This window comes from Spermophilus citellus, assembly GCF_964194105.1.
Source record: "Spermophilus citellus genome assembly, chromosome: 18".
Classification (NCBI taxonomy): Eukaryota; Metazoa; Chordata; class Mammalia; order Rodentia; family Sciuridae; genus Spermophilus; species Spermophilus citellus.
This window is the reverse complement of record NC_138200.1, coordinates 24,261,828-24,282,465: the sequence shown is the minus strand read 5'-3', so window position 1 is coordinate 24,282,465 and position 20,638 is coordinate 24,261,828.

The window sequence follows — 20,638 nt, the reverse complement described above, 5'->3', positions numbered from 1 at the left end:
GACATTTGCTGAGATTTCAGGAAACTCGTAGTTTTTTGGAAGCTAGGCAACCCCTTTCAGACGTATTTGGTTTTCATCAGTCTCTGCTTAGGGCTACTTGAATAGGAAACAAACTGTATAGTTAGAACTTAGAACTACTTTATTTTGTCAAGTTTCAAGGAGCTAGCACAAACTGTGTTGGATTTAGAGTTCCAAATTCATCTATCAATATAGGAGAAAACAGAGTGAAACCTAAAAATTCAAACTGTTACTGCAGAGGAATGCTTCAAGCTATAAGAAAGAAATTTGGTGAGCCAAGTGGGAATGGTGTACTGATCATTACCTCCAAGTATCATCAAGATTGGGTGAAATAACATTTGCTGAGATTTCAGGAAACTCGTAGTTTTTTGGAAGCTAGGCAACCCCTTTCAGACGAATTTGGTTTTCATGAGTCTCTGCTTAGGGCTATTTGAATTAGAAACAAACAGTACAGACAGAACTTAGAACTGCTTTATTGTGTCAAGTTTCAAGGAGCTAGCACAAACCCTGTTGGATTTAGAGTTCCAAATTCATCTATCAATATAGGAGAAAACAGAGTGAAACCTAAAAATTCAAACTGTTACTGCAGAGGAATGCTTCAAGCTATAAGAACGACATTTGGTGAGTCAAGTGGGAATGGTGTACTGATCATTACCTCCAAGTATCATCAAGATTGGGTGAAATAACATTTGCTGAGATTTCAGGAAACTCGTAGTTTTTTGGAAGCTAGGCAACCCCTTTCAGACCAATTTGGTTTTCATCAGTCTCTGCTTAGGGCTACTTGAATAGGAAACATACTGTATAGTTAGAACTTATATCTACTTTATTGTGTCAAGTTTCAAGGAGCTAGCACAAACCATGTTGGATTTAGAGTTCCAAATTCATCTATCAATATAGGAGAAAACAGAGTGAAACCTAAAAATTCAAACTGTTACTGCAGAGGAATGCTTCAAGCTATAAGAACGAAATTTGGTGAGTCAAGTGGGAATGGTGTACTGATCATTACCTCCAAGTATCATCAAGATTGGGTGAAATGACATTTGCTGAGATTTCAGGAAACTCGTAGTTTTTTGGAAGCTAGGCAACCCCTTTCAGACCAATTTGGTTTTCATCAGTCTCTGCTTAGGGCTACTTGAATAGGAAACAAACTGTATAGTTAGAACTTAGAACTACTTTATTGTCAAGTTTCAAGGAGCTAGCACAAACTGTGTTGGATTTAGAGTTCCAAATTCATCTATCAATATAGGAGAAAACAGAGTGAAACCTAAAAATTCAAACTGTTACTGCAGAGGAATGCTTCAAGCTATAAGAACGAAATTTGGTGAGCCAAGTTGGAATGGTGTACTGATCATTACCTCCAAGTATCATCAAGATTGGGTGAAATAACATTTGCTGAGATTTCAGGAAACTCGTAGTTTTTTGGAAGCTAGGCAACCCTTTTCAGACGAATTTGGTTTTCATCAGTCTCTGCTTAGGGCTATTTGAATAGGAAAAAAAACAGTACAGACAGAACTTAGAACTGCTTTATTTTTTCAAGTTTCAAGGAGCTAGCACAAACCATGTTGGATTTAGAGTTCCAAATTCATCTATCAATATAGGAGAAAACAGAGTGAAACCTAAAAATTCAAACTGTTACTGCAGAGGAATGCTTCAAGCTATAAGAAGGAAATTTGGTGAGTCAAGTGGGAATGGTGTACTGATCATTACCTCCAAGTATCATCAAGATTGGGTGAAATAACATTTGCTGAGATTTCAGGAAACTCGTAGTTTTTTGGAAGCTAGGCAACCCCTTTCAGACCAATTTGGTTTTCATCAGTCTCTGCTTAGGGATACTTGAATAGGAAACATACTGTATAGTTAGAACTTATATCTACTTTATTGTGTCAAGTTTCAAGGAGCTAGCACAAACCGTGTTGGATTTAGAGTTCCAAATTCATCTATCAATATAGGAGAAAACAGAGTGAAACCTAAAAGTTCAAACTGTTACTGCAGAGGAATGCTTCAAGCTATAAGAACGAAATTTGGTGAGCCAAGTGGGAATGGTGTACTGATCATTACCTCCAAGTATCATCAAGATTGGGTGAAATAACATTTGCTGAGATTTCAGGAAACTCGTAGTTTTTTGGAAGCTAGGCAACCCCTTTCAGACCAATTTGGTTTTCATCAGTCTCTGCTTAGGGCTATTTGAATAGGAAAAAAACAGTACAGACAGAACGTAGAACTGCTTTATTGTGTCAAGTTTCAAGGAGCTAGCACAAACCGTGTTGGATTTAGAGTTCCAAATTCATCTATCAATATAGGAGAAAACAGAGTGAAACCTAAAAATTCAAACTGTTACTGCAGAGGAATGCTTCAAGCTATAAGAACGAAATTTGGTGAGCCAAGTGAGAATGGTGTACTGATCATTACCTCCAAGTATCATCAAGATTGGGTGAAATAACATTTGCTGAGATTTCAGGAAACTCGTAGTTTTTTGGAAGCTAGGCAACCCCTTTCAGACGAATTTGGTTTTCATCAGTCTCTGCTTAGGGCTACTTGAATAGGAAACAAACTGTATAGTTAGAACTTAGAACTACTTTATTGTGTCAAGTTTCAAGGAGCTAGTACAAACTGTGTTGGATTTAGAGTTCCAAATTCATCTATCAATATAGGAGAAAACAGAGTGAAACCTAAAAATTCAAACTGTTACTGCAGAGGAATGCTTCAAGCTATAAGAACGAAATTTGGTGAGTCAAGTGGGAATGGTGTACTGATCATTACCTCCAAGTATCATCAAGATTGGGTGAAATGACATTTGCTGAGATTTCAGGAAACTCGTAGTTTTTTGGAAGCTAGGCAACCCCTTTCAGACCAATTTGGTTTTCATCAGTCTCTGCTTAGGGCTACTTGAATAGGAAACAAACTGTATAGTTAGAACTTAGAACTACTTTATTGTGTCAAGTTTCAAGGAGCTAGCACAAACTGTGTTGGATTTAGAGTTCCAAATTCATCTATCAATATAGGAGAAAACAGAGTGAAACCTAAAAATTCAAACTGTTACTGCAGAGGAATGCTTCAATCTATAAGAACGAAATTAGGTGAGCCAAGGTGGAATGGTGTACTGATCATTACCTCCAAGTATCATCAAGATTGGGTGAAATAACATTTGCTGAGATTTCAGGAAACTCGTAGTTTTTTGGAAGCTAGGCAACCCTTTTCAGACGAATTTGGTTTTCATCAGTCTCTGCTTAGGGCTATTTGAATAGGAAAAAAAACAGTACAGACAGAACTTAGAACTGCTTTATTTTTTCAAGTTTCAAGGAGCTAGCACAAACCATGTTGGATTTAGAGTTCCAAATTCATCTATCAATATAGGAGAAAACAGAGTGAAACCTAAAAATTCAAACTGTTACTGCAGAGGAATGCTTCAAGCTATAAGAAGGAAATTTGGTGAGTCAAGTGGGAATGGTGTATTGATCATTACCTCCAAGTATCATCAAGATTGGGTGAAATAACATTTGCTGAGATTTCAGGAAACTCGTAGTTTTTTGGAAGCTAGGCAACCCCTTTCAGACCAATTTGGTTTTCATCAGTCTCTGCTTAGGGCTACTTGAATAGGAAACATACTGTATAGTTAGAACTTATATCTACTTTATTGTGTCAAGTTTCAAGGAGCTAGCACAAACCATGTTGGATTTAGAGTTCCAAATTCATCTATCAATATAGGAGAAAACAGAGTGAAACCTAAAAATTCAAACTGTTACTGCAGAGGAATGCTTCAAGCTATAAGAACGAAATTTGGTGAGTCAAGTGGGAATGGTGTACTGATCATTACCTCCAAGTATCATCAAGATTGGGTGAAATGACATTTGCTGAGATTTCAGGAAACTCGTAGTTTTTTGGAAGCTAGGCAACCCCTTTCAGACCAATTTGGTTTTCATCAGTCTCTGCTTAGGGCTACTTGAATAGGAAACAAACTGTATAGTTAGAACTTAGAACTACTTTATTGTCAAGTTTCAAGGAGCTAGCACAAACTGTGTTGGATTTAGAGTTCCAAATTCATCTATCAATATAGGAGAAAACAGAGTGAAACCTAAAAATTCAAACTGTTACTGCAGAGGAATGCTTCAAGCTATAAGAACGAAATTTGGTGAGCCAAGTTGGAATGGTGTACTGATCATTACCTCCAAGTATCATCAAGATTGGGTGAAATAACATTTGCTGAGATTTCAGGAAACTCGTAGTTTTTTGGAAGCTAGGCAACCCTTTTCAGACGAATTTGGTTTTCATCAGTCTCTGCTTAGGGCTATTTGAATAGGAAAAAAAACAGTACAGACAGAACTTAGAACTGCTTTATTTTTTCAAGTTTCAAGGAGCTAGCACAAACCATGTTGGATTTAGAGTTCCAAATTCATCTATCAATATAGGAGAAAACAGAGTGAAACCTAAAAATTCAAACTGTTACTGCAGAGGAATGCTTCAAGCTATAAGAACGAAATTTGGTGAGCCAAGTGGGAATGGTGTACTGATCATTACCTCCAAGTATCATCAAGATTGGGTGAAATAACATTTGCTGAGATTTCAGGAAACTCGTAGTTTTTTGGAAGCTAGGCAACCCCTTTCAGACGAATTTGGTTTTCATCAGTCTCTGCTTAGGGCTACTTGAATAGGAAACAAACTGTATAGTTAGAACTTACAACTACTTTATTGTGTCAAGTTTCAAGGAGCTAGCACAAACCGTGTTGGATTTAGAGTTCCAAATTCATCTATCAATATAGGAGAAAACAGAGTGAAACCTAAAAATTCAAACTGTTACTGCAGAGGAATGCTTCAAGCTATAAGAAAGAAATTTGGTGAGCCAAGTGGGAATGGTGTACTGATCATTACCTCCAAGTATCATCAAGATTGGGTGAAATAACATTTGCTGAGATTTCAGGAAACTCGTAGTTTTTTGGAAGCTAGGCAACCCTTTTCAGACGAATTTGGTTTTCATCAGTCTCTGCTTAGGGCTACTTGAATAGGAAAAAAAACAGTACAGACAGAACTTAGAACTGCTTTATTTTTTCAAGTTTCAAGGAGCTAGCACAAACCATGTTGGATTTAGAGTTCCAAATTCATCTATCAATATAGGAGAAAACAGAGTGAAACCTAAAAATTCAAACTGTTACTGCAGAGGAATGCTTCAAGCTATAAGAACGAAATTTGGTGAGTCAAGTGGGAATGGTGTACTGATCATTACCTCCAAGTATCATCAAGATTGGGTGAAATGACATTTGCTGAGATTTCAGGAAACTCGTAGTTTTTTGGAAGCTAGGCAACCCCTTTCAGACCAATTTGGTTTTCATCAGTCTCTGCTTAGGGCTACTTGAATAGGAAACAAACTGTATAGTTAGAACTTAGAACTACTTTATTGTCAAGTTTCAAGGAGCTAGCACAAACTGTGTTGGATTTAGAGTTCCAAATTCATCTATCAATATAGGAGAAAACAGAGTGAAACCTAAAAATTCAAACTGTTACTGCAGAGGAATGCTTCAAGCTATAAGAACGAAATTTGGTGAGCCAAGTGGGAATGGTGTACTGATCATTACCTCCAAGTATCATCAAGATTGGGTGAAATAACATTTGCTGAGATTTCAGGAAACTCATAGTTTTTTGGAAGCTAGGCAACCCTTTTCAGACGAATTTGGTTTTCATCAGTCTCTGCTTAGGGCTATTTGAATAGGAAAAAAACAGTACAGACAGAACTTAGAACTCCTTTATTTTGTCAAGTTTCAAGGAGCTAGCACAAACCATGTTGGATTTAGAGTTCCAAATTCATCTATCTATATAGGAGAAAACAGAGTGAAACCTAAAAATTCAAACTGCTACTGCAGAGGAATGCTTCAAGCTATAAGAACGAAATTTGGTGAGTCAAGTGGGAATGGTGTACTGATCATTACCTCCAAGTATCATCAAGATTGGGTGAAATAACATTTGCTGAGATTTCAGGAAACTCGTAGTTTTTTGGAAGCTAGGCAACCCCTTTCAGACCAATTTGGTTTTCATCAGTCTCTGCTTAGGGCTACTTGAAAGGAAACAAACTGTCTAGTTGGAACTTAGAACTACTTTATTGTGTCAAGTTTCAAGGAGCTAGCACAAACCGTGTTGGATTTAGAGTTCCAAATTCATCTATTAATATAGGAGAAAACAGAGTGAAACCTAAAAATTCAAACTGTTACTGCAGAGGAATGCTTCAAGCTATAAGAACGACATTTGGTGAGTCAAGTGGGAATGGTGTACTGATGATTACCTCCAAGTATCATCAAGATTGGGTGAAATAACATTTGCTGAGATTTCAGGAAACTCGTAGTTTTTTGGAAGCTAGGCAACCCCTTTCAGACCAATTTGGTTTTCATCAGTCTCTGCTTAGGGCTACTTGAATAGGAAACATACTGTATAGTTAGAACTTATATCTACTTTATTGTGTCAAGTTTCAAGGAGCTAGCACAAACCGTGTTGGATTTAGAGTTCCAAATTCATCTATCAATATAGGAGAAAACAGAGTGAAACCTAAAAATTCAAACTGTTACTGCAGAGGAATGCTTCAAGCTATAAGAACGAAATTTGGTGAGCCAAGTGGGAATGGTGTACTGATCATTACCTCCAAGTATCATCAAGATTGGGTGAAATAACATTTGCTGAGATTTCAGGAAACTCGTAGTTTTTTGGAAGCTAGGCAACCCCTTTCAGACCAATTTGGTTTTCATCAGTCTCTGCTTAGGGCTATTTGAATAGGAAAAAAACAGTACAGACAGAACGTAGAACTGCTTTATTGTGTCAAGTTTCAAGGAGCTAGCACAAACCGTGTTGGATTTAGAGTTCCAAATTCATCTATCAATATAGGAGAAAACAGAGTGAAACCTAAAAATTCAAACTGTTACTGCAGAGGAATGCTTCAAGCTATAAGAACGATTTTTGGTGAGCCAAGTGGGAATGGTGTACTGATCATTACCTCCAAGTATCATCAAGATTGGGTGAAATAACATTTGCTGAGATTTCAGGAAACTCGTAGTTTTTTGGAAGCTAGGCAACCCTTTTCAGACGAATTTGGTTTTCATCAGTCGCGGCTTAGGGCTATTTGAATAAAAAAAAACAGTACAGACAGAACTTAGAACTGCTTTATTTTGTCAAGTTTCAAGGAGCTAGCACAGACCATGTTGGATTTAGAGTTCCAAATTCATCTATCAATATAGGAGAAAACAGAGTGAAACCTAAAAATTCAAACTGTTACTGCAGAGGAATTCTTCAAGCTATAAGAACGAAATTTGGTGAGTCAAGTTGGAATGGTGTACTGATCATTACCTCCAAGTATCATCAAGATTGGGTGAAATAACATTTGCTGAGATTTCAGGAAACTCGTAGTTTTTTGGAAGCTAGGCAACCCCTTTCAGACGAATTTGGTTTTCATCAGTCTCTGCTTAGGGCTACTTGAATAGGAAACATACTGTATAGTTAGAACTTATATCTACTTTATTGTGTCAAGTTTCAAGGAGCTAGCACAAACCGTGTTGGATTTAGAGTTCCAAATTCATCTATCAATATAGGAGAAAACAGAGTGAAACCTAAAAATTCAAACTGTTACTGCAGAGGAATGCTTCAAGCTATAAGAATGAAATTTGGTGAGTCAAGTGGCAATGGTGTACTTATCATTACCTCCAAGTATCATCAAGATTGGGTGAAATGACATTTGCTGAGATTTCAGGAAACTCGTAGTTTTTTGGAAGCTAGGCAACCCCTTTCAGACGAATTTGGTTTTCATCAGTCTCTGCTTAGGGCTACTTGAATAGGAAACAAACTGTATAGTTAGAACTTAGAACTACTTTATTGTGTCAAGTTTCAAGGAGCTAGCACAAACTGTGTTGGATTTAGAGTTCCAAATTCATCTATCAATATAGGAGAAAACAGAGTGAAACCTAAAAATTCAAACTGTTACTGCAGAGGAATGCTTCAAGCTATAAGAACGAAATTTGGTGAGCCAAGTGGGAATGGTATACTGATCATTACATCCAAGTATCATCAAGATTGGGTGAAATAACATTTGCTGAGATTTCAGGAAACTCGTAGTTTTTTGGAAGCTAGGCAACCCCTTTCAGACCAATTTGGTTTTCTTCAGTCTCTGCTTAGGGCTACTTGAAAGGAAACAAACTGTATACTTAGAACTTAGAACTACTTTATTGTGTCAAGTTTCAAGGAGCTAGCACAAACCGTGTTGGATTTAGAGTTCCAAATTCATCTATCAATATAGGAGAAAACAGAGTGAAACCTAAAAATTCAAACTGTTACTGCAGAGGAATGCTTCAAGCTATAAGAACGAAATTTGGTGAGTCAAGTGGGAATGGTGTACTGATCATTACCTCCAAGTATCATCAAGATTGGGTGAAATGACATTTGCTGAGATTTCAGGAAACTCGTAGTTTTTTGGAAGCTAGGCAACCCCTTTCAGACGAATTTGGTTTTCATCAGTCTCTGTTTAGGGCTACTTGAATAGGAAACAAACTGTATAGTTAGAACTTAGAACTACTTTATTGTGTCAAGTTTCAAGGAGCTAGCACAAACTGTGTTGGATTTAGAGTTCCAAATTCATCTATCAATATAGGAGAAAACAGAGTGAAACCTAAAAATTCAAACTGTTACTGCAGAGGAATGCTTCAAGCTATAAGAACGAAATTTGGTGAGTCAAGTGGGAATGGTGTACTGATCATTACCTCCAAGTATCATCAAGATTGGGTGAAATGACATTTGCTGAGATTTCAGGAAACTCGTAGTTTTTTGGAAGCTAGGCAACCCCTTTCAGACCAATTTGGTTTTCATCAGTCTCTGCTTAGGGCTACTTGAATAGGAAACAAACTGTATAGTTAGAACTTAGAACTACTTTATTGTGTCAAGTTTCAAGGAGCTAGCACAAACTGTGTTGGATTTAGAGTTCCAAATTCATCTATCAATATAGGAGAAAACAGAGTGAAACCTAAAAATTCAAACTGTTACTGCAGAGGAATGCTTCAAGCTATAAGAACGAAATTTGGTGAGCCAAGTAGGAATGGTGTACTGATCATTACCTCCAAGTATCATCAAGATTGGGTGAAATAACATTTGCTGAGATTTCAGGAAACTCGTAGTTTTTCGGAAGCTAGGCAACCCTTTTCAGACGAATTTGGTTTTCATCAGTCTCTGCTTAGGGCTATTTGAATAGGAAAAAAAACAGTACAGACAGAACTTAGAACTGCTTTATTTTTTCAAGTTTCAAGGAGCTAGCACAAACCATGTTGGATTTAGAGTTCCAAATTCATCTATCAATATAGGAGAAAACAGAGTGAAACCTAAAAATTCAAACTGTTACTGCAGAGGAATGCTTCAAGCTATAAGAACGAAATTTGGTGAGTCAAGTGGGAATGGTGTACTGATCATTACCTCCAAGTATCATCAAGATTGGGTGAAATGACATTTGCTGAGATTTCAGGAAACTCGTAGTTTTTTGGAAGCTAGGCAACCCCTTTCAGACGAATTTGGTTTTCATCAGTCTCTGCTTAGGGCTACTTGAATAGGAAACAAACTGTATAGTTAGAACTTAGAACTACTTTATTGTCAAGTTTCAAGGAGCTAGCACAAACTGTGTTGGATTTAGAGTTCCAAATTCATCTATCAATATAGGAGAAAACAGAGTGAAACCTAAAAATTCAAACTGTTACTGCAGAGGAATGCTTCAAGCTATAAGAACGAAATTTGGTGAGCCAAGTGGGAATGGTGTACTGATCATTACCTCCAAGTATCATCAAGATTGGGTGAAATAACATTTGCTGAGATTTCAGGAAACTCATAGTTTTTTGGAAGCTAGGCAACCCTTTTCAGACGAATTTGGTTTTCATCAGTCTCTGCTTAGGGCTATTTGAATAGGAAAAAAACAGTACAGACAGAACTTAGAACTCCTTTATTTTGTCAAGTTTCAAGGAGCTAGCACAAACCATGTTGGATTTAGAGTTCCAAATTCATCTATCAATATAGGAGAAAACAGAGTGAAACCTAAAAATTCAAACTGTTACTGCAGAGGAATGCTTCAAGCTATAAGAACGAAATTTGGTGAGCCAAGTGGGAATGGTGTACTGATCATTACCTCCAAGTATCATCAAGATTGGGTGAAATAACATTTGCTGAGATTTCAGGAAACTCGTAGTTTTTTGGAAGCTAGGCAACCCTTTTCAGACGAATTTGGTTTTCATCAGTCTCTGCTTAGGGCTATTTGAATAGGAAAAAAACAGTACAGACAGAACTTAGAACTGCTTTATTTTGTCAAGTTTCAAGGAGCTAGCACAAACCGTGTTGGATTTAGAGTTCCAAATTCATCTATCAATATAGGAGAAAACAGAGTGAAACCTAAAAATTCAAACTGTTACTGCAGAGGAATGCTTCAAGCTATAAGAACGACATTTGGTGAGTCAAGTGGGAATGGTGTACTGATGATTACCTCCAAGTATCATCAAGATTGGGTGAAATAACATTTGCTGAGATTTCAGGAAACTCGTAGTTTTTTGGAAGCTAGGCAACCCCTTTCAGACCAATTTGGTTTTCATCAGTCTCTGCTTAGGGATACTTGAATAGGAAACATACTGTATAGTTAGAACTTATATCTACTTTATTGTGTCAAGTTTCAAGGAGCTAGCACAAACCGTGTTGGATTTAGAGTTCCAAATTCATCTATCAATATAGGAGAAAACAGAGTGAAACCTAAAAATTCAAACTGTTACTGCAGAGGAATGCTTCAAGCTATAAGAACGAAATTTGGTGAGCCAAGTGGGAATGGTGTACTGATCATTACCTCCAAGTATCATCAAGATTGGGTGAAATAACATTTGCTGAGATTTCAGGAAACTCGTAGTTTTTTGGAAGCTAGGCAACCCCTTTCAGACCAATTTGGTTTTCATCAGTCTCTGCTTAGGGCTATTTGAATAGGAAAAAAACAGTACAGACAGAACGTAGAACTGCTTTATTGTGTCAAGTTTCAAGGAGCTAGCACAAACCGTGTTGGATTTAGAGTTCCAAATTCATCTATCAATATAGGAGAAAACAGAGTGAAACCTAAAAATTCAAACTGTTACTGCAGAGGAATGCTTCAAGCTATAAGAACGAAATTTGGTGAGCCAAGTGGGAATGGTGTACTGATCATGACCTCCAAGTATCATCAAGATTGGGTGAAATAACATTTGCTGAGATTTCAGGAAACTCGTAGTTTTTTGGAAGCTAGGCAACCCTTTTCAGACGAATTTGGTTTTCATCAGTCGCGGCATAGGGCTATTTGAATAAAAAAAAACAGTACAGACAGTACTTAGAACTGCTTTATTTTGTCAAGTTTCAAGGAGCTAGCACAGACCATGTTGGATTTAGAGTTCCAAATTCATCTATCAATATAGGAGAAAACAGAGTGAAACCTAAAAATTCAAACTGTTACTGCAGAGGAATTCTTCAAGCTATAAGAACGAAATTTGGTGAGTCAAGTTGGAATGGTGTACTGATCATTACCTCCAAGTATCATCAAGATTGGGTGAAATAACATTTGCTGAGATTTCAGGAAACTCGTAGTTTTTTGGAAGCTAGGCAACCCCTTTCAGACGAATTTGGTTTTCATCAGTCTCTGCTTAGGGCTACTTGAATAGGTAACATACTGTATAGTTAGAACTTATATCTACTTTATTGTGTCAAGTTTCAAGGAGCTAGCACAAACCGTGTTGGATTTAGAGTTCCAAATTCATCTATCAATATAGGAGAAAACAGAGTGAAACCTAAAAATTCAAACTGTTACTGCAGAGGAATGCTTCAAGCTATAAGAATGAAATTTGGTGAGTCAAGTGGCAATGGTGTACTTATCATTACCTCCAAGTATCATCAAGATTGGGTGAAATGACATTTGCTGAGATTTCAGGAAACTCGTAGTTTTTTGGAAGCTAGGCAACCCCTTTCAGACCAATTTGGTTTTCATCAGTCTCTGCTTAGGGCTACTTGAATAGGAAACAAACTGTATAGTTAGAACTTAGAACTACTTTATTGTGTCAAGTTTCAAGGAGCTAGCACAAACTGTGTTGGATTTAGAGTTCCAAATTCATCTATCAATATAGGAGAAAACAGAGTGAAACCTAAAAATTCAAACTGTTACTGCAGACGAATGCTTCAAGCTATAAGAACGAAATTTTGTGAGCCAAGTGGGAATGGTATACTGATCATTACCTCCAAGTATCATCAAGATTGGGTGAAATAACATTTGCTGAGATTTCAGGAAACTCGTAGTTTTTTGGAAGCTAGGCAACCCCTTTCAGACCAATTTGGTTTTCTTCAGTCTCTGCTTAGGGCTACTTGAAAGGAAACAAACTGTATACTTAGAACTTAGAACTACTTTATTGTGTCAAGTTTCAAGGAGCTAGCACAAACCGTGTTGGATTTAGAGTTCCAAATTCATCTATCAATATAGGAGAAAACAGAGTGAAACCTAAAAATTCAAACTGTTACTGCAGAGGAATGCTTCAAGCTATAAGAACGAAATTTGGTGAGTCAAGTGGGAATGGTGTACTGATCATTACCTCCAAGTATCATCAAGATTGGGTGAAATGACATTTGCTGAGATTTCAGGAAACTCGTAGTTTTTTGGAAGCTAGGCAACCCCTTTCAGACGAATTTGGTTTTCATCAGTCTCTGCTTAGGGCTACTTGAATAGGAAACATACTGTATAGTTAGAACTTATATCTACTTTATTGTGTCAAGTTTCAAGGAGCTAGCACAAACCGTGTTGGATTTAGAGTTCCAAATTCATCTATCAATATAGGAGAAAACAGAGTGAAACCTAAAAATTCAAACTGTTACTGCAGAGGAATGCTTCAAGCTATAAGAACGAAATTTGGTGAGCCAAGTGGGAATGGTGTACTGATCATTACCTCCAAGTATCATCAAGATTGGGTGAAATAACATTTGCTGAGATTTCAGGAAACTCGTAGTTTTTTGGAAGCTAGGCAACCCCTTTCAGACCAATTTGGTTTTCATCAGTCTCTGCTTAGGGCTATTTGAATAGGAAAAAAACAGTACAGACAGAACGTAGAACTGCTTTATTGTGTCAAGTTTCAAGGAGCTAGCACAAACCGTGTTGGATTTAGAGTTCCAAATTCATCTATCAATATAGGAGAAAACAGAGTGAAACCTAAAAATTCAAACTGTTACTGCAGAGGAATGCTTCAAGCTATAAGAACGAAATTTGGTGAGCCAAGTGGGAATGGTGTACTGATCATTACCTCCAAGTATCATCAAGATTGGGTGAAATAACATTTGCTGAGATTTCAGGAAACTCGTAGTTTTTTGGAAGCTAGGCAACCCTTTTCAGACGAATTTGGTTTTCATCAGTCGCGGCATAGGGCTATTTGAATAAAAAAAAACAGTACAGACAGAACTTAGAACTGCTTTATTTTGTCAAGTTTCAAGGAGCTAGCACAGACCATGTTGGATTTAGAGTTCCAAATTCATCTATCAATATAGGAGAAAACAGAGTGAAACCTAAAAATTCAAACTGTTACTGCAGAGGAATTCTTCAAGCTATAAGAACGAAATTTGGTGAGTCAAGTTGGAATGGTGTACTGATCATTACCTCCAAGTATCATCAAGATTGGGTGAAATAACATTTGCTGAGATTTCAGGAAACTCGTAGTTTTTTGGAAGCTAGGCAACCCCTTTCAGACGAATTTGGTTTTCATCAGTCTCTGCTTAGGGCTACTTGAATAGGAAACATACTGTATAGTTAGAACTTATATCTACTTTATTGTGTCAAGTTTCAAGGAGCTAGCACAAACCGTGTTGGATTTAGAGTTCCAAATTCATCTATCAATATAGGAGAAAACAGAGTGAAACCTAAAAATTCAAACTGTTACTGCAGAGGAATGCTTCAAGCTATAAGAATGAAATTTGGTGAGTCAAGTGGCAATGGTGTACTTATCATTACCTCCAAGTATCATCAAGATTGGGTGAAATGACATTTGCTGAGATTTCAGGAAACTCGTAGTTTTTTGGAAGCTAGGCAACCCCTTTCAGAGGAATTTGGTTTTCATCAGTCTCTGCTTAGGGCTACTTGAATAGGAAACAAACTGTAGAGTTAGAACTTAGAACTACTTTATTGTGTCAAGTTTCAAGGAGCTAGCACAAACTGTGTTGGATTTAGAGTTCCAAATTCATCTATCAATATAGGAGAAAACAGAGTGAAACCTAAAAATTCAAACTGTTACTGCAGACGAATGCTTCAAGCTATAAGAACGAAATTTGGTGAGCCAAGTGGGAATGGTATACTGATCATTACCTCCAAGTATCATCAAGATTGGGTGAAATAACATTTGCTGAGATTTCAGGAAACTCGTAGTTTTTTGGAAGCTAGGCAACCCCTTTCAGACCAATTTGGTTTTCTTCAGTCTCTGCTTAGGGCTACTTGAAAGGAAACAAACTGTATACTTAGAACTTAGAACTACTTTATTGTGTCAAGTTTCAAGGAGCTAGCACAAACCGTGTTGGATTTAGAGTTCCAAATTCATCTATCAATATAGGAGAAAACAGAGTGAAACCTAAAAATTCAAACTGTTACTGCAGAGGAATGCTTCAAGCTATAAGAACGAAATTTGGTGAGTCAAGTGGGAATGGTGTACTGATCATTACCTCCAAGTATCATCAAGATTGGGTGAAATGACATTTGCTGAGATTTCAGGAAACTCGTAGTTTTTTGGAAGCTAGGCAACCCCTTTCAGACCAATTTGGTTTTCATCAGTCTCTGCTTAGGGCTACTTGAATAGGAAACAAACTGTATAGTTAGAACTTAGAACTACTTTATTGTGTCAAGTTTCAAGGAGCTAGCACAAACTGTGTTGGATTTAGAGTTCCAAATTCATCTATCAATATAGGAGAAAACAGAGTGAAACCTAAAAATTCAAACTGTTACTGCAGAGGAATGCTTCAAGCTATAAGAACGAAATTTGGTGAGTCAAGTGGGAATGGTGTACTGATCATTACCTCCAAGTATCATCAAGATTGGGTGAAATGACATTTGCTGAGATTTCAGGAAACTCGTAGTTTTTTGGAAGCTAGGCAACCCCTTTCAGACCAATTTGGTTTTCATCAGTCTCTGCTTAGGGCTACTTGAATAGGAAACAAACTGTATAGTTAGAACTTAGAACTACTTTATTGTGTCAAGTTTCAAGGAGCTAGCACAAACTGTGTTGGATTTAGAGTTCCAAATTCATCTATCAATATAGGAGAAAACAGAGTGAAACCTAAAAATTCAAACTGTTACTGCAGAGGAATGCTTCAAGCTATAAGAACGAAATTTGGTGAGCCAAGTAGGAATGGTGTACTGATCATTACCTCCAAGTATCATCAAGATTGGGTGAAATAACATTTGCTGAGATTTCAGGAAACTCGTAGTTTTTTGGAAGCTAGGCAACCCTTTTCAGACGAATTTGGTTTTCATCAGTCTCTGCTTAGGGCTATTTGAATAGGAAAAAAAACAGTACAGACAGAACTTAGAACTGCTTTATTTTTTCAAGTTTCAAGGAGCTAGCACAAACCATGTTGGATTTAGAGTTCCAAATTCATCTATCAATATAGGAGAAAACAGAGTGAAACCTAAAAATTCAAACTGTTACTGCAGAGGAATGCTTCAAGCTATAAGAACGACATTTGGTGAGTCAAGTGGGAATGGTGTACTGATCATTACCTCCAAGTATCATCAAGATTGGGTGAAATAACATTTGCTGAGATTTCAGGAAACTCGTAATTTTTCTGAAGCTAGGCAACCCCTTTCAGACCAATTTGGTTTTCATCAGTCTCTGCTTAGGGATACTTGAATAGGAAACATACTGTATAGTTAGAACTTATATCTACTTTATTGTGTCAAGTTTCAAGGAGCTAGCACAAACCGTGTTGGATTTAGAGTTCCAAATTCATCTATCAATATAGGAGAAAACAGAGTGAAACCTAAAAATTCAAACTGTTACTGCAGAGGAATGCTTCAAGCTATAAGAACGAAATTTGGTGAGCCAAGTGGGAATGGTGTACTGATCATTACCTCCAAGTATCATCAAGATTGGGTGAAATAACATTTGCTGAGATTTCAGGAAACTCGTAGTTTTTTGGAAGCTAGGCAACCCCTTTCAGACCAATTTGGTTTTCATCAGTCTCTGCTTAGGGCTATTTGAATAGGAAAAAAACAGTACAGACAGAATGTAGAACTGCTTTATTGTGTCAAGTTTCAAGGAGCTAGCACAAACCGTGTTGGATTTAGAGTTCCAAATTCATCTATCAATATAGGAGAAAACAGAGTGAAACCTAAAAATTCAAACTGTTACTGCAGAGGAATGCTTCAAGCTATAAGAACGAAATTTGGTGAGCCAAGTGGGAATGGTGTACTGATCATTACCTCCAAGTATCATCAAGATTGGGTGAAATAACATTTGCTGAGATTTCAGGAAACTCGTAGTTTTTTGGAAGCTAGGCAACCCTTTTCAGACGAATTTGGTTTTCATCAGTCGCGGCTTAGGGCTATTTGAATAAAAAAAAACAGTACAGACAGAACTTAGAACTGCTTTATTTTGTCAAGTTTCAAGGAGCTAGCACAGACCATGTTGGATTTAGAGTTCCAAATTCATCTATCAATATAGGAGAAAACAGAGTGAAACCTAAAAATTCAAACTGTTACTGCAGAGGAATGCTTCAAGCTATAAGAACGAAATTTGGTGAGTCAAGTTGGAATGGTGTACTGATCATTACCTCCAAGTATCATCAAGATTGGGTGAAATAACATTTGCTGAGATTTCAGGAAACTCGTAGTTTTTTGGAAGCTAGGCAACCCCTTTCAGACGAATTTGGTTTTCATCAGTCTCTGCTTAGGGCTACTTGAATAGGAAACATACTGTATAGTTAGAACTTATATCTACTTTATTGTGTCAAGTTTCAAGGAGCTAGCACAAACCGTGTTGGATTTAGAGTTCCAAATTCATCTATCAATATAGGAGAAAACAGAGTGAAACCTAAAAATTCAAACTGTTACTGCAGAGGAATGCTTCAAGCTATAAGAATGAAATTTGGTGAGTCAAGTGGCAATGGTGTACTTATCATTACCTCCAAGTATCATCAAGATTGGGTGAAATGACATTTGCTGAGATTTCAGGAAACTCGTAGTTTTTTGGAAGCTAGGCAACCCCTTTCAGACGAATTTGGTTTTCATCAGTCTCTGCTTAGGGCTACTTGAATAGGAAACAAACTGTATAGTTAGAACTTAGAACTACTTTATTGTGTCAAGTTTCAAGGAGCTAGCACAAACTGTGTTGGATTTAGAGTTCCAAATTCATCTATCAATATAGGAGAAAACAGAGTGAAACCTAAAAATTCAAACTGTTACTGCAGAGGAATGCTTCAAGCTATAAGAACGAAATTTGGTGAGCCAAGTGGGAATGGTATACTGATCATTACCTCCAAGTATCATCAAGATTGGGTGAAATAACATTTGCTGAGATTTCAGGAAACTCGTAGTTTTTTGGAAGCTAGGCAACCCCTTTCAGACCAATTTGGTTTTCATCAGTCTCTGCTTAGGGCTACTTGAATAGGAAACATACTGTATAGTTAGAACTTATATCTACTTTATTGTGTCAAGTTTCAAGGAGCTAGCACAAACCGTGTTGGATTTAGAGTTCCAAATTCATCTATCAATATAGGAGAAAACAGAGTGAAACCTAAAAATTCAAACTGTTACTGCAGAGGAATGCTTCAAGCTATAAGAATGAAATTTGGTGAGTCAAGTGGCAATGGTGTACTTATCATTACCTCCAAGTATCATCAAGATTGGGTGAAATGACATTTGCTGAGATTTCAGGAAACTCGTAGTTTTTTGGAAGCTAGGCAACCCCTTTCAGAGGAATTTGGTTTTCATCAGTCTCTGCTTAGGGCTACTTGAATAGGAAACAAACTGTATAGTTAGAACTTAGAACTACTTTATTGTGTCAAGTTTCAAGGAGCTAGCACAAACTGTGTTGGATTTAGAGTTCCAAATTCATCTATCAATATAGGAGAAAACAGAGTGAAACCTAAAAATTCAAACTGTTACTGCAGACGAATGCTTCAAGCTATAAGAACGAAATTTGGTGAGCCAAGTGGGAATGGTATACTGATCATTACCTCCAAGTATCATCAAGATTGGGTGAAATGACATTTGCTGAGATTTCAGGAAACTCGTAGTTTTTTGGAAGCTAGGCAACCCCTTTCAGACCAATTTGGTTTTCTTCAGTCTCTGCTTAGGGCTACTTGAAAGGAAACAAACTGTATACTTAGAACTTAGAACTACTTTATTGTGTCAAGTTTCAAGGAGCTAGCACAAACCGTGTTGGATTTAGAGTTCCAAATTCATCTATCAATATAGGAGAAAACAGAGTGAAACCTAAAAATTCAAACTGTTACTGCAGAGGAATGCTTCAAGCTATAAGAACGAAATTTGGTGAGTCAAGTGGGAATGGTGTACTGATCATTACCTCCAAGTATCATCAAGATTGGGTGAAATGACATTTGCTGAGATTTCAGGAAAATCGTAGTTTTTTGGAAGCTAGGCAACCCCTTTCAGACGAATTTGGTTTTCATCAGTCTCTGCTTAGGGCTACTTGAATAGGAAACAAACTGTATAGTTAGAACTTAGAACTACTTTATTGTGTCAAGTTTCAAGGAGCTAGCACAAACTGTGTTGGATTTAGAGTTCCAAATTCATCTATCAATATAGGAGAAAACAGAGTGAAACCTAAAAATTCAAACTGTTACTGCAGAGGAATGCTTCAAGCTATAAGAACGAAATTTGGTGAGTCAAGTGGGAATGGTGTACTGATCATTACCTCCAAGTATCATCAAGATTGGGTGAAATGACATTTGCTGAGATTTCAGGAAACTCGTAGTTTTTTGGAAGCTAGGCAACCCCTTTCAGACCAATTTGGTTTTCATCAGTCTCTGCTTAGGGCTACTTGAATAGGAAACAAACTGTATAGTTAGAACTTAGAACTACTTTATTGTGTCAAGTTTCAAGGAGCTAGCACAAACTGTGTTGGATTTAGAGTTCCAAATTCATCTATCAATATAGGAGAAAACAGAGTGAAACCTAAAAATTCAAACTGTTACTGCAGAGGAATGCTTCAAGCTATAAGAACGAAATTTGGTGAGCCAAGTAGGAATGGTGTACTGATCATTACCTCCAAGTATCATCAAGATTGGGTGAAATAACATTTGCTGAGATTTCAGGAAACTCATAGTTTTTTGGAAGCTAGGCAACCCTTTTCAGACGAATTTGGTTTTCATCAGTCTCTGCTTAGGGCTATTTGAATAGGAAAAAAAACAGTACAGACAGAACTTAGAACTGCTTTATTTTTTCAAGTTTCAAGGAGCTAGCACAAACCATGTTGGATTTAGAGTTCCAAATTCATCTATCAATATAGGAGAAAACAGAGTGAAACCTAAAAATTCAAACTGTTACTGCAGAGGAATGCTTCAAGCTATAAGAACGACATTTGGTGAGTCAAGTGGGAATGGTGTACTGATCATTACCTCCAAGTATCATCAAGATTGGGTGAAATAACATTTGCTGAGATTTCAGGAAACTCGTAATTTTTCTGAAGCTAGGCAACCCCTTTCAGACCAATTTGGTTTTCATCAGTCTCTGCTTAGGGATACTTGAATAGGAAACATACTGTATAGTTAGAACTTATATCTACTTTATTGTGTCAAGTTTCAAGGAGCTAGCACAAACCGTGTTGGATTTAGAGTTCCAAATTCATCTATCAATATAGGAGAAAACAGAGTGAAACCTAAAAATTCAAACTGTTACTGCAGAGGAATGCTTCAAGCTATAAGAACGAAATTTGGTGAGCCAAGTGGGAATGGTGTACTGATCATTACCTCCAAGTATCATCAAGATTGGGTGAAATAACATTTGCTGAGATTTCAGGAAACTCGTAGTTTTTTGGAAGCTAGGCAACCCTTTTCAGACGAATTTGGTTTTCATCAGTCGCGGCTTAGGGCTATTTGAATAAAAAAAAACAGTACAGACAGAACTTAGAACTGCTTTATTTTGTCAAGTTTCAAGGAGCTAGCACAGACCATGTTGGATTTAGAGTTCCAAATTCATCTATCAATATAGGAGAAAACAGAGTGAAACCTAAAAATTCAAACTGTTACTGCAGAGGAATGCTTCAAGCTATAAGAACGAAATTTGGTGAGTCAAGTTGGAATGGTGTACTGATCATTACCTCCAAGTATCATCAAGATTGGGTGAAATAACATTTGCTGAGATTTCAGGAAACTCGTAGTTTTTTGGAAGCTAGGCAACCCCTTTCAGACGAATTTGGTTTTCATCAGTCTCTGCTTAGGGCTACTTGAATAGGAAACATACTGTATAGTTAGAACTTATATCTACTTTATTGTGTCAAGTTTCAAGGAGCTAGCACAAACCGTGTTGGATTTAGAGTTCCAAATTCATCTATCAATATAGGAGAAAACAGAGTGAAACCTAAAAATTCAAACTGTTACTGCAGAGGAATGCTTCAAGCTATAAGAATGAAATTTGGTG